This window comes from Schistocerca cancellata, chromosome 6, assembly GCF_023864275.1.
Source record: "Schistocerca cancellata isolate TAMUIC-IGC-003103 chromosome 6, iqSchCanc2.1, whole genome shotgun sequence".
Classification (NCBI taxonomy): Eukaryota; Metazoa; Arthropoda; class Insecta; order Orthoptera; family Acrididae; genus Schistocerca; species Schistocerca cancellata.
In genome coordinates, this window is record NC_064631.1 from 51,105,043 (window position 1) to 51,119,619 (window position 14,577).

General features: G+C 41.3%; 1 protein-coding gene across 4 annotated transcripts in view; it reads right to left on the reverse strand.

Moving 5' to 3' along the window:
- LOC126191140 (inactive dipeptidyl peptidase 10) overlaps positions 1 to 14,577 on the reverse strand; it is a 1,759,372-nt gene that overhangs the window by 230,940 nt on the left and 1,513,855 nt on the right. The window lies entirely within an intron of this gene.

Consider the following 14,577-nt stretch of genomic DNA (forward strand, 5'->3'; position numbering starts at 1 on the left):
CTATCTGTGCCACTCTCTGGAGCTGAAGCCTAAATTATCAGAGTATGTAGTCCGCAAATTTATACTGCGAATGCTACCTACGTTGGATAATTAAATAGGCATCTCCAAATGGTCACAGGCTACATTATAAAATCTTATTCATATTTCATGAGCCTCCATCCACTCACACACAGGTCACAGCGAAAATTTATAGCCAATCAGTGCATACATAACCAGTCATGAAATGTCCAAATAACCCAGAATTAAATCTGAACAAGTTTCTTTTCCTAATCTGTGAAGAGTCACACACAGGTCTGAGAAAACACTGAAGACAATTGCAGATGTCTCACTTTATCTTCATGATGATGGTTGTGGGAAAGCCAACGATTGTGTGCATGAAAGTTCATTTCTCATAAGCAAAATAACGATTTCTGTCAGCTGTCACTTCTTAGCGTGTTATGGTACTAAGCACAACGCGTTTCATTAAAATAATTCCAGTTTTTAAGGCTACATTTTTGTATTTGGCCAGTGATGCGTGTGTCCTCCAGAGCGAGCTATTAAATATTATGCGTCACTTCGTCTTTTTTCGCTGTAAAGCGAGAAACGAAAGAAAGTGCACTGTTTAAAAGGACATAACATTGCCGTTAGACTATTGGAGCATAGGTTGTTTGATCCTATAATATGTTCTCATACACTCCACCGCCTCACAAATGGAAATATTTCAGTAAAACAGATAGGAATTTAACGACGATACTTGCAACACCTAAATTACTTTTAAATACAAAAAAGACCTGTACTACCCCAGTGCTGATTCAGCATAATATTTTAGAGGAAGTGATTAATACGTAATTTCCTGCGGTTACAGTATACCAGAAAAAATAAAGAAATCTTTCTTTAGCTTACCAATTGTTCATTAAATATATTGATGCGTACCTTTTCATCATGCCAACGTATATCTAATTCCCCTACTAGCACGTTATGTGATTTTGTGTGATCTGAAGCAGTATCTTGCGGACTTGTTTCGTGTCTGCTAATCGATGGTCTACGTTATGTATGTGTGTTCAGTGTATCCTATTCACAAGCTCCCGCCAGTAATATTTAAACAAATGGAAGGTATACATATTCCTGATCGTCCTTAGTTTACATCTCTAGATATAAAAATGTTATCTTCCAGTATTCTCCTAGAAGCATCCAGGGCATTTTGAACACTTTATTAAATACAAAGTACACTCTAAGAGGAAAAAAAAAGAAACGAAAACGAGGCACCGTGAAGGAAATATCCGTATGCGACAGAAATCGGTAGGTGTGATGTACATGTATCTACATCTACATCTACATTTGCATCCATACTCCGCAAGCCACCTGACGGTGCGTTGCGGAGGGTACCTTGAGTACCTCTATCGGTTCTCCCTTCTATTCCAGTCTCGTATTGTTCGTGGAAAGAAAGGTTGTTGGTATGCCTCTGTGTGGGCTCTAATCTCTCTGATTTTACACTCATGGTCTCTTCGCGAGATATACGTAGGAGGGAGCAATATACTGCTTGACTCCTCGGTGAAGGTATGTTCTCGAAATTTCAACAAAGGCCCGTACCGATCTATTGAGCGTCTCTCTTGCAGAGTCTTCCACTGGAGTTTATCTATCATCTCCGTAACGCTTTCGCGATTACTAAATGATCCTGTAACGAAGCGCGCTACTCTCCGTTGGATCTTCTCTATCAACCCTATCTGGTACGGATCCCACACCGGTGAGCAATATTCAAGCAGTGGGCGAACAAGTGTACTGTAACCTACTTCCTTTGTTTTCTGATTGCATTTCCTTAAGATTCTTCCAATGAATCTGAGTCCGACATCTGCTTTACCTACGATTAATTTTATATGGTCATTCCATTTTAAATCACACCTAATGCCTGGAAATGAAAATGAAGTCCCATGCTTCTTTACAGAGCGTAGGGGAACGATGCGGGAGACCCGCACCGCCTTACTAGGCAAGGTCCTAATGGAGGTGGTTTGCCGTTGCCTGCTCCCAGATAATTTATGAAATTAACTGCTTCCAGTTGCTGACCTGCTATATTATAGCTAAATGATAAACTATCTTTCTTTCTATGTATTCGCAGCACATTACACTTGTCTACATTGAGATTCAATTGCCAATATAGACAAACAAATCAAACTGGATGATTTATTCAGGAGAAAGAGCTTCACAAACGGCTCAAGTCAAAACGCTTTCCTCTGCCTCTGGCCCTTGTACAATCAGTTATTCGGATTGTCACTGGTTGACAGTGTTGTTGGACGCCCTGCTGAAGGTATCGTGCCAAATTCTGTCCAATTAACGCGTTAGATTGTCAAAATCCCGAGCTGGTTGGAAGGCCCCGCCCACAATACTCCAAACGATCTCAGTTGGGAAGTTATCCGGGGACTTTGCTGCCTATTGTAGGATTTGGAAAGCACGAAGCAAGCAGTAAGAAAGTCTCGCCCTTGCGGGCGAGCATTATCTTGCTAAAATGCAAGCCTGATGTGGCTTGCCATGAAGTGCATCAAAACGGGGTGTAGAATATCGTCGACGTGCTGCTGTGCTGTAAGGACACTGCGGATGACAACCAAAGGGGTCCTGCTATGTAAAGAAATGACTCGGCAGACCATTATTCCTGGTTGTTGGGCAGTCACGTTCGTATACCATAGCTCATCTTCAGGCATGTATTCGTCTCTCTTCATGGCTCAGTTGGAAGCGGGACTCATCGCTGAGAACAATTCTATTCTAGTCAGTAAGATGCAGTGCCGAAGACGTATTGGGATAGTGGTGGGATACCAGCGTTACTGTCGCTCGCCATACGGCCGACAGGCTCGATTGATGGTTTGGGATGCCAATTCGTTTCCTAGCAGGACGCCCTTTGGTTTTCACCTGCGGCACCCTTATAGCAGCTCGGTACGTCGACGATATTCTACACCACATTTACTTGTCCTTCACGGCAAGCCATCCTGGGCTTACATTTTAGCATGATTAAGTTTCTGCTGGTTGTCTTCGTGTTTGCCAAATCCTGTCGTGACCAGCAAGGTATTTTGACGATCTAACGCGCCAATTGGACAGAGTCTGGGACGATATCGCTCAAGAGGACAACCAACAACTCCTTCAATCAATACCAAACCGAATAACTGCTTGTATAAGGGCCAGAGGTGGAGCAAAGCGTTTTGACTCGCTCAATTTGTGAAGCTCTTTCTCTTGAATAAATCATCCTATTTCTGTGAAATTGCAATCAGTTTTCCGTCTGTACATGTACATCACATTTACCAATTTCCGTCCCATTCGGATAATTCCTTCGTAGTGCCTCGCTTTTATTGCCTTAGAGTGTATTTCCACATGCAGAATTTTTGTTAGGTATAGCTTTAAGACAGAACAATTTTAAATTCACTAACCAAATTTATATTGAACTGATGGGCTAGCAATGAGCTCCTCATACATGTTACCTTTGATACGTTTGTAAAGAGACTTAAAAAATATTCCACATTGCTGAGCCACGCAGAATACTCTGCTACAAGGGAAATGTTGACAACACACCACCGTCAATAACGGAGAGAACAGTAATCTGGAGATCTGTAGTAACTTAACACTCAAAAATAACTTCCACAATACAGAAGAAAAAATACGAAAGTTAAAAATTCCTTGGTCTGTATACATCGCACTACAAGAACACTCTCTCGTCCACAGTTTTTCATAAAGAATACAACAAAACCAACAGAAGCTGTAAAAAAATCATCAAGTAATTTGATTAGTGGAATAAGCGACAGAATGTTTCCATACGAAAAGAAGAACACGCTAAGTGTGAATTTTCAAGAACACCAGGGGAAACATGACACCTACTTGAAACACTTGGCTACCATGCCTGATTTAAGTCTACGTGTTGTACAACTTCATTAACAATCGTTTCATTCATTACATTGTGTGTTAGAGGATGTGAAGGGACGATGAGGAGATATTACAGTTTATGACGTAGCATTATCAACTGCGCCAGCAAATTCTGAGTTTTCATTTTGTTGCTGGATGGCACTATAAAGGATTTCATGTATGACGGCCAGTTAATATGCTTTCATTTCTAGCGTTTTGAACCCTAGAATGCTACCGATGATCAAAATTTTCAGATGTGCATTGTGCGAGTATTGTTTTCGCTTCTTCATGTCCAGAGAATGCCAGGAATCGTAAAATAAAACTGATCGGTGAGAGATATTTATGTATTTCAGTTGATATTCACAACATTCACGGTTGAAAGTAACATAAACATTCAGATAAAAAGTAACGCTAATACACGGGAAACGATAGGCGCATTATTAATATTTCTCAATAAACCAGAATCAGGGCTCCAGAAGAGATTGAACTGATATTACATAATTGTGTGACTCGTGATAATTAAAGAACTGGGTCACTTGCCGGACACTAGTTAGGAATGCATTGTGTGTCTATCATTAACAAATGAACACACTTAGATATTAAACTATTTCTATCTCGAAACATGTAAGTAGTCGAGAAATGCCTTAAAAAGTTAACGCTATTTTGCTGGTGAACAAATAAGTAGCATCATCTTAACTATAGCTAGTTATAGGATACACGCGATATACAGGGTGATTCAAAAAGAATACCACAACTTTAGGAATTTAAAACTCTGCAACGACAAAAGGCAGAGCTAAGCACTATCTGTCGGCGAATTAAGGGAGCTATAAAGTTTCATTTAGTTGTACATTTGTCCGCTTGAGGCGCTGTTGACTAGGCGTCAGCGTCAGTTGATGCTAAGATGGCGACCGCTCAATAGAAAGCTTTTTGTGTTATTGAGTACGGCAGAAGTGAATCGACGACAGTTGTTCAGCGTGCATTTCGAACGAAGTATGGTGTTAAACCTCCTGATAGGTGGTGTACTAAACGTTGGTATAAACAGTTTACAGAGAATGGGTGTTTGTGGAAAGGGAAAAGTTCTGGACGGCCGAGAACGAGTGATGAAAATGTAGCACGCATCCAGCAAGCATTTGTTCGCAGCCCAGGAAAATCGACTCGCAGAGCTAGCAGAGAGCTGCAAATTCCACAATCAACCGTATGGAGAGTCCTACGATAAAGGTTAGTTATGAAACCTGAACGTCAACTACCCGAGGCGATGGGATCGGCCGCCAGGCAGCCCGTGACAGAGCACTTCATCACTGGCCTCCAAGAAGCCCTGATCTTACCCCCTGAGATTTTTTCTTATGGGGGTATGTTAAGGATATGGTGTTTCGGCCACCTCTCCCAGCCACCATTAATGATTTGAAACGAGAAATAACAGCAGCTATCCAAACTGTCACGCCTGATATGCTACAAAGAGTGTGGAACGAGTTGGAGTATCGGGTTGATATAGCTCGAGTGTCTGGAGGGGGCCATATTGAACATCTCTGAACTTGTTTTTGAGTGAAAAAAAAACCTTTTTAAATACTCTTTGTAATGATGTACAACAGAAGGTTATATTATGTTTCTTTCATTAAATACACATTTTTAAAGTTGTGGTATTCTTTTTGAATCACCCTGTATTACTAGCTCTTGTAGTTTCATGATTCACAGTTCTTCCTTAAAAAAAAAAAAGGACCGAATGAAAAAACAAGATAGCTCTCTTTACCTATGCTATTATCCTATTTATGTCTTCTTTGCGTTCCGATACCTTGCGGTATTCCTACCGTATAAGGGAAATTTTTCATGTGTACTAATGTTTCTCTCCCAGGTTTTCTGTTCAACTTCCTTGATTTTCTGATCTGTTTGGCTTATCCTAAGGACGTTTTAGGAGCTACGTGCATGGTCTGTATTACTTGATATTGCCTGTTAACGTTAACATCACGAACTACACTTATGTGACGAAGTCACGATAAAGCGATACGCACATATACAAATAGCGGGAGTATCAAGTACACAAATGTAAAAGGGCAGTTTGTTGGCGGAGCAGTCATTTGTACTCAGGTGATTCACATGGAAAGGTTTCCGTCGTGATTATGGCCGCACAGCGGGAATTTTTGAGATCTTGAACGCGGAATGGTAGTTGCAGCTAGACGCATGGGACACCCCATTTCGGAAATCGTTAAGGAATCCAGTATTCCGATATCCATAGCGTCAGGAGTGTGCCGAGAATAGCAAATTTCAGGCATTGCCTCTCAACACTGACAACGCAGTAGCCGACGGCGTTCACTGAACGACCGAGAGCAGCGGCGTCTGTGTAGAGTCGTCAGTGCTAACAGACATGCGACACTGTGTGAAATAACCGCAGAATTCGACGCGGTATGTACGACGAACGTACCCGTTGGGAAAGAGTAGCGAAGTGTGGCGTTACTGAGCTATGGCAGCAGGCGACCGACGTGAGTGCCTTTAAGAGCACGACATCGCCTGCAGCGCCTGTCTTAGGCTCGTGGCCATATCGGTTGGATCCTAGACACCTGGAAAACCGTGGCCTGATCAGATGAGTCCCTACTTCAGTTGGTAACAGCTGATGGTGGGGTTCGAGTGTGGCGCAGACCCAACGAAACCGTGGTCTCATGTTGTCAACACGGCTGTGTGCAAGCTGGTGGCGGCTCCATAATGGTGTGGGTCGTGTTCAAGTTGAATGGACTGTGTCCTCTGGTCCAGCTGAACCGATCGTTGACTGGAAACGGTTATGTTCGGCCACCTCGAGACCATCGATTTCATGTTGCCAAACAGCGATATCATTCACCAGGCCACAAATTTGCGCGATTGGTTTGAAGAACATTCTACAGGGTTATTACAAATGATTGAAGCGATTTCACAGCTCTACAATAACTTTATTATTTGAGATATTTTCACAATGCTTTGCATACACATACAAAAACTCAAAAAGTTTTTTTAGGCATTCACAAATGTTCGATATGTGCCCCTTTAGTGATTCGGCAGACATCAAGCCAATAATCAAGTTCCTCCCACACTCGGCGCAGCATGTCCCCACCAATGAGTTTGAAAGCATCGTTGATGGGAGCTCGTAGTTCTGGCACGTTCCTTGCTAGAGGAGGTTTAAACACTGATTCTTTCACATAACCCCACAGGAAGAAATCGCATGGGGTTAAGTCGGGAGAGCGTGGAGGCCATGGCATGAATTGCTGATCATGATCTCCACCACGACCGATCCATCGGTTTGTAGCAATTGTAAACGGTAAGGCTTCTTCTTTAGCCTTTTCCGTAAGATTTTCCAAACCGTCGGCTGTGGTACGTTTAGCTCCCTGCTTGCTTTATTCGTCGACTTCCGCGGGCCACGCGTGAAACTTGCCCGCACGCGTTCAACCGTTTCTTCGCTCACTGCAGGCCGACCCGTTGATTTCCCCTTACAGAGGCATCCAGAAGCTTTAAACTGCGCATACCATCGCCGAATGGAGTTAGCAGCTGGTGGATCTTTGTTGAACTTGGTCCTGAAGTGTCGTTGCACTGTTATGACTGACTGATGTGAGTGCATTTCAAGCACGACACACGCTTTCTCGGCTCCTGTCGCCATTTTGTCTCACTGCGCTCTCGAGCGCTCTGGCGGCAGAAACCTGAAGTGCGGCTTCAGCCCAACAAAACTTTATGAGTTTTTCTACGTATCCGTAGTGTGTCGTGACCATATGTCAATGAATGGAGCTACAGTGAATTTATGAAATCGCTTCAATCATTTGTAATAGCCCTGTAGATAATTCGGACGACAGAGTTCGCTACCCAGATCCCTCTACGTGAATGTCATAGGCCATTTATGAGACATAATCGAGAGGTTAGTTCGTGCACGAAATGATACATCAGCAACACTTTCGAAATAATAATAAAAATGTCGTGTGACGACGGCCTCCCGTTGGGTAGACCGCCCGCCTGGTGCAAGTCTTTCGATTTCACGCCACTTCGGCGACTTGCGCGTCGATGGGGATGAAAAATGATGATGATTAGGACAACACGACACCCAGTCCCTGAGCGGAGAAAATCTCCGACCCAGTCGGGAATCGAGCCCGGGCCCTTAGGACTGACCGTCTGTCGCGCTGACCACTCAGCTACCGGGGGCGGACACTTTCGAAATTTTGGACGGCAATAGAGGCAGTACGGTTCAATATTTCTGCAGGGGACTTGCAACAACTTGTCGATTTCATGCCATGTCTAGTTGCTCCACTACGTCAGGCAAAAAGAGGTGTGACGCGATTTCTTGACGTATCCCCTGACTTGTATCACCTCAGTTTATTTACCACAGATTTCGACACCTATTCTAGATTTTGCTTTCATTTTTGTCACTGCCTTTTCGCATATTATGGTAAAAACTGAAGGTAAACTATTTGCCCATGTTACTAGACTTACAATGCAGCTTTTGCCATAGCTAGTATGCTTCTGACGCTAGACATTAATTGTCTGTCTCGGCATGTAATTCTTTTTACCTAAGGATGAAGCTTTTTATTCCGGTTTTATACGATTCAGTGACTTTAACAACACCGAACTTGATAATGCCATTTAACAATTCTACCTCCCAATCTTCAGATTACAATCTCCACTGGTGAAAGATATGGCAAAAACTACTGGAAGACAGGCATTCCAAAAATCGCAGCGAACAAACGGAAAGCATACAGAAAGTGTTACGGGGCTGTAAATCTCAGAAGTCCCTGCAGAATTCTAAAAGTGCGCTGCTGGGAGATCCGCTTAGGGTTTTTCGCGTAATTTCTAAATTTATACCCCGCTATTTTTTACGCATGTCAGTGACCCTTCCACGTGTAAATAACAAGTAGCTCTCCATTTGTACTGACTAATATAATCCTCTAGCTCTTTAATTTTACTACCAACATCTTTTAGCAGTTCACTGCAGCGAATGGCAGAAATAAATTTTACCTATTATATAATTTCCTCAGTCTTTTGAGATCTACTCATATGTCGTACATTGTATAGGCGCATGAAATATATTTTGATAATTTTTTGGTGGATAATAGCTTAATGACATTGCCTTCCGCACACGGAATCCGTAACATACATCATTTTTCTATCTATTACATACACACAATTGCGCTACTATATGGCACTACCTTAATCTAGTATATCATTAAAATTAATGTCACTGGAACGAAAAGTAACAGAATTTTTCAATATCATCGAAGGTTTCATTGAATTAAAAACTTGAAAACTCATTACTGCACGGTAATTAGTTGCCAAATGCGTTATAGACCCTTTCCATCTTCTTCCGAAAGGATATAATGTAACTTTTTCTCCGGTGATTTTGCCTCCGCACGTCTCGGTGATGTGACCAGTATCACTGAAACTACCTGGCACATTAAAACTGTGAGCTTGACTGTAAACTGAACTTAGAATTTTTCCTTTCACAGAGTCCTTACATATTAACCATTAGTAGTTTCCCATTACAATTTGCGTTGCAGACGACCCGACAAGGTCTATTTATCACTTTGATAGTTTGATCCATGAGCTCACCTTTTTTCTGACCGACATCACCCAAATGTTCAGGAGAAAATATCAAGGCGACATTTCAAAAAGATCTTGAACTAACATCTAGAACTTTTCAAGTATGTTCACTTCAATAGAAATATGATATGGGTCACTTTTATGGTCTAAGAAGTTAGTATCAAATTTCTTGATTAATGTATTTTTGACTCAAAAATTCGAACCGAACTTCAATCATCGAATGTCGGGTTTAAAAAACACCTCTTCCTTCAGTTGCGATTCTGATACATGAAAACTCTTCTCGCAGAGGCACTAGAAACTTTCTACGTCTTTGGCTAAGTTTTAACGAACTGTTTCATTAGGTCTAAATTTATTTGTAAATGTGGTAATAGAATTTTTGCGGATACATAAGACTCTCGCACAAATAGAAGAATAAGCCAAGAGCTTTCATAATAGTTAAGGCTTAAACTGCCGAGGCAGAACATTAATACCACATGCTTCACAGCGCGTTTGCCCATCTTAGGAAAGCAATACGACAGCGGATGTGGGTGGTATTGATTCGACAAGTCTTTAAGAGCTCTGGGAGGAATGAGGCACTAGGAATCTACGCACAGCCCTCGCAGTTCCCGTAAATTTTCACCCTGTGTTTAGAGGGCGCAGACTTGGTGACGCGATTGGGTCCAATATGTGTTCCACCGCATTTGGATCAAGTGAATCTGGTGGTCCTGACATCAACGTGATCCCACCGTCACTCTCTTCAGATATCTGTGGCGCCATACCAGCCTTGCGACGCGGATAGTTATTGCTTGATGCAGCTCTCCATGCTACTCTATCCTGTGCGAGCCTATTCATCTCCAAATAACTACTGCAACCTACATCCTTCTGAATCTGCTTACTGTATTCAACTCTTGATCTCCATCTACAATTTTTACCCCTCACGCTTGCCTCCAGTACTCGACTGGCGAACCCGTGTTGTTTCAGAATGTATCCTATAAACCGATCTCTTCATTTGCTTAAGTTATGTCCCACATTTCTTGTCTCCTCAATTCTGTTCAGTACCTCTTCATTAGTTTTGTGACCTACCCATCTAATCTTCAACAGTCTTCTTTAGCATCACGTTTCAAAAGTTCTGTTCTCTTTCTGTCTAAATTGTTTATAGTGCGTGTTACCCTTCCACACATGGGTACACTCCAGAAAAATATCTTCAGAAAAGTCTTCTTAAAATTTAAACCTATATTCTGTGTTAAGAAATTTCTCTTCTTCAGAAATGCTTTTCCTGCCATTACCTGTCTACATTTTATATCTCCCCTGCTTCGGCCACCATCAGTTATTTTGCTACCTAAATAGCGTATCTCATTTGCTACTTTAAGTGCCTCGCATCCTAATGTAATTCTCTGGTTTAATTCGACTACATTCCATTATCCTTGCTTTGATTTTGTTGATGTTCATCATATATCTTCCTTTCAACACTCTGTCAACTCCGTTCAACTGCTGCTCCAAGTGCTTTACTGTGTCTGACAGAACTACAATGTCACCCTGAAGTTTAAATCCTAATCCAAATTTTTCTTTGGTTTTCTGTACTGCTTGTTCAATGTACAGATTGAATAACATCGGGGATAGGCTACAATCCTGTCTCACTTCCTTTTCAACCACTGATTCCCTTTCAAGTCCATCGACTCTTATGATTGTCTTATGGATTCTGAACAAGTTGAGTATAGCCTTTCGCTCCCTGTATTTTGATACCTCCAGAATTTCAGTTTTCCAGTCAACATTGTCAACAGTTTTCTGTAAGTTTGTAAATGCTGTAAACGTAGCTTCACCTTTCCTTTACCTTTCCTCTAAGGTTAGTCGTAGGGTCAGTATTGCCTTGCGAGTTCTTACATTTCTCTGGAATCCAAACTGATCTTCTCCGACGTCGACTTCTACCAGTTTTTCTGTTCTTCTGTAAAGAATTCCTGTTAGTATTTTGCAACCATGACTTATTAAACAGGTAGTTCGATAATTTTCACACCAGTCAGCAGCTGCTTCTTAAAGTCTGTGGGGATTTCGTCTGTTTTATAAATCTTACCCGCTGGATGGAAGAGTTTTGCTATGGCAGGTTCTACCTAGGCTACATATAGCTCTGGCGGAATGTTGCCTACTCCCAGGGCCTTGTTTCTACTTAGGCCTTTCAGTGCTGTGTCAAATTTTGCTCGCAGTACCATATATCAGACCTTGCCTTCATGTATGACCTCCTCCATTTCTATAATATTGCACTCCGTTACCTTTCTCCTGTACAGACCTTCTTTATATTCCTTCCACATTTCAGCTTTCCATTCATTTCTTTGAACTGGTTTTTCATCTGAGCTCTTGATATTCACTCTTCTCTTTTCCCCAAAGGGCTCTATAACTTTTCTGTAGGCCGTATCTATCTTTCCCCTAGTGAAATAAGCTTGTAAACCCTTAGTTTTGTCCTCTAGCGATTCCTCCTCATCCATTTTGCACTTCCTGTTAGTCTAACTTTTTTAAACGTTTGTATTCCCTTTCGCCTGTTTCATTTGCTGCATTTTTGTTTTTTCTCTTTTCATTCGCTAAAATCAATTTCTCCTTGTTATCCAAAGATTTCTACTACGCCTTGTATTTTCACCTCTTTCACCGTCTGCTGCCTTCATTATTAAATCTCTTAGCTACCCATTCGTCATCCACTATATTCTTTTCCCTTTGTCTAGTCAATCATTGCCTAGTGCTCACTCTGTAACTTTCAGTAACCTCTGGTTCTTTCAGTTTATTCAGATCCCAGCTCCTTAATTTCCCACCATGAAACGCACTTTTTAAAAATATTCAGTGTTGATCGTGGAAAAATGGAAATGATCGTATGGCATCGTTGGCCGGGAATCCCCTATTGGGGGAAGTTCGGCCATCAAGTGCGAGTCTTATTTCAGTCGACGCCACATTGGGCGACTTGCGTACCGGTGATGAGGATGAAATGATGACGAGGACAACACAACACCCAGTCCTCGAACGGAGAAAATCTCCAACTCGATCGGGAATCGAACCCGGCCCGCTTGCATGGGCGACGAGCACGTTACCACTCAGCTAAGCAGGCGGATCGTTAACCGTGAAAAATGTGGGTTATATGGGTTTTTGTCATTGTATGAAGCTGAGCGATGTAAGGCCACAGGTTTCTTCACCGTTGCCCTTTGTAATAATAGTGCCCTATACGTCATGAAGATACAACCCACAATTTAGTCTCTTCATGTGTTGCGTTTTATTTCTAAGATATTCACTTATTCCTATTTGAATAACCCATTATCACATCACATGTAAGTTTGTTTGATTACATTAGTCTACAGTCAATACTAATCCCTAAGTTCATTAAAAGATTATGAATGAAACACAGACAACACTGATGTAATATTTTACAGTAGTTATTATTTGTTACATGAACCTGTTATAGGTTGTTACGCCATCATCAGGTACAAAGATAAGTATCTGGTGCAGTGAAATTTTGTTGGATGAAAGGTTTTAAACTAGTGCATCTACAGAGCATCTCTATTTCCAGAGATGAAAAATGTTAATTTTAGAGTTAGGAATAAGACAAGAGGGATTATTTCAGTGTAAATGCGATATAAGATTATTTAACTAAGATAAAATAATAAAATAGGTTACACATTAACTGATGAACTGTAGACAAATTAAAACAGTTGCACATAGAAGAAAATAATTGAAAATAAACTTTGGTGACAAATTCCAAACATGTGGCTGAACGAAATAATACCTTATCTTTAATATGTACTAAATTACAAACAGACAAGATATAACAGTGATATTAGGCAAATGGGTGAAGCAGCTGTGATTATACAAAATATTTTTTTTAACCGAAGGAGGGAAATTATAGTAACTGAAATAAAGGAAAACGGGGAATGTGAGTGAGAAGGGTAATGTACAGCCGTGGACAAAACGAGCGAGACCCCTCGCCTTTTCGTTATGCTGATCCGCACAGCTCTAAAGTCTGCTACACAGCATAACAGGCAAGGCGACGAAGTGCTACCAACATACTATGCACTGGCATGAAATTCACAAAGTATCCGAACTTTGTCAGACTGCTTTCAATCATGTGTAAGGCTATATTAATGCTGATTAGTGTGTTAAACACAACACGTAAATATGAGATATAAATGAAAGAAGAAACGCTAATTAATATGAACTGTACTAATAAAAATGAATTTCAGCTTATCGAGATAGCACAACTGTACTAATAAGACAAAGTACCCCAGATCGTTACGAATTAGCAAAATAATATGCGCATTCGGCCGCGAAACGGTTTGTGTCAACTTTCAGACCAGTCATAGTGGATCACCGTTGCTGACGTACCATGAAAGTGTGCAAATTTAGCAAATGGATAACGAAATTCAGTTAAAAATCGTTCAGTGCCACACGTAAGTCAGTTCAGTTATTGACAGAAGTGGAAAAAGGAAGGGAGTAACAAGTATGAAATTCTACAAGAGTTTCATATTGACATCCTCAGGGCGCCAGTACAGAATAAATGTAGCAATAAAACGTTTTGGGGACGTGAGAATTTCTTAAAATTGCTTTACTAATACTCTATCTGCCTCCATTGAGATTAGAACCGAAAACAAACCAGACCTCCCTCCTACCTTGCAGTAGCAAACACTTTTCACTTCGCTAGCAGACAACCCAGGCAAACAGCCCTCTATTATTACCCCAGACATGAATAAGCCGGCAATTTCGCAATGACAATGGCAAAATGATCTGCAGTTTCTGTTGCATACAGCTTTCTGTACTCTAAAACATGACTTTTCTACCTTTATGTCACCGCTTATGTGACAATCATTCGGGATGTTTATCGAAATAACAAAATACTGTTATTAGCGAGTAACGGCAACGGGTTCTACACAACGCTGGTTAGTAGTTTGAAGGACAGTAACAGGTGCGAACATGTAACTCTTTTGTATCGGTTGTGAATAAATAGTTGCCACTATTTAAGTTCCAACGCTCGTATAGTCTTACATATGATTGAAAACAGTCTGACAAAGTTTGGATAGTTCGTCAATTTCACGCCTGTGCATAGTATGTTGGTAGCACTTCGTCTCCTTGCCTGTTACACTGTGCAGCAGACTTTAAAGCTGTGCGGATTAGCATAATGAAAAGGCGAGGGGTCTCGCTCGTTTTGTCCACGACTGTACAATATGGCCTGCA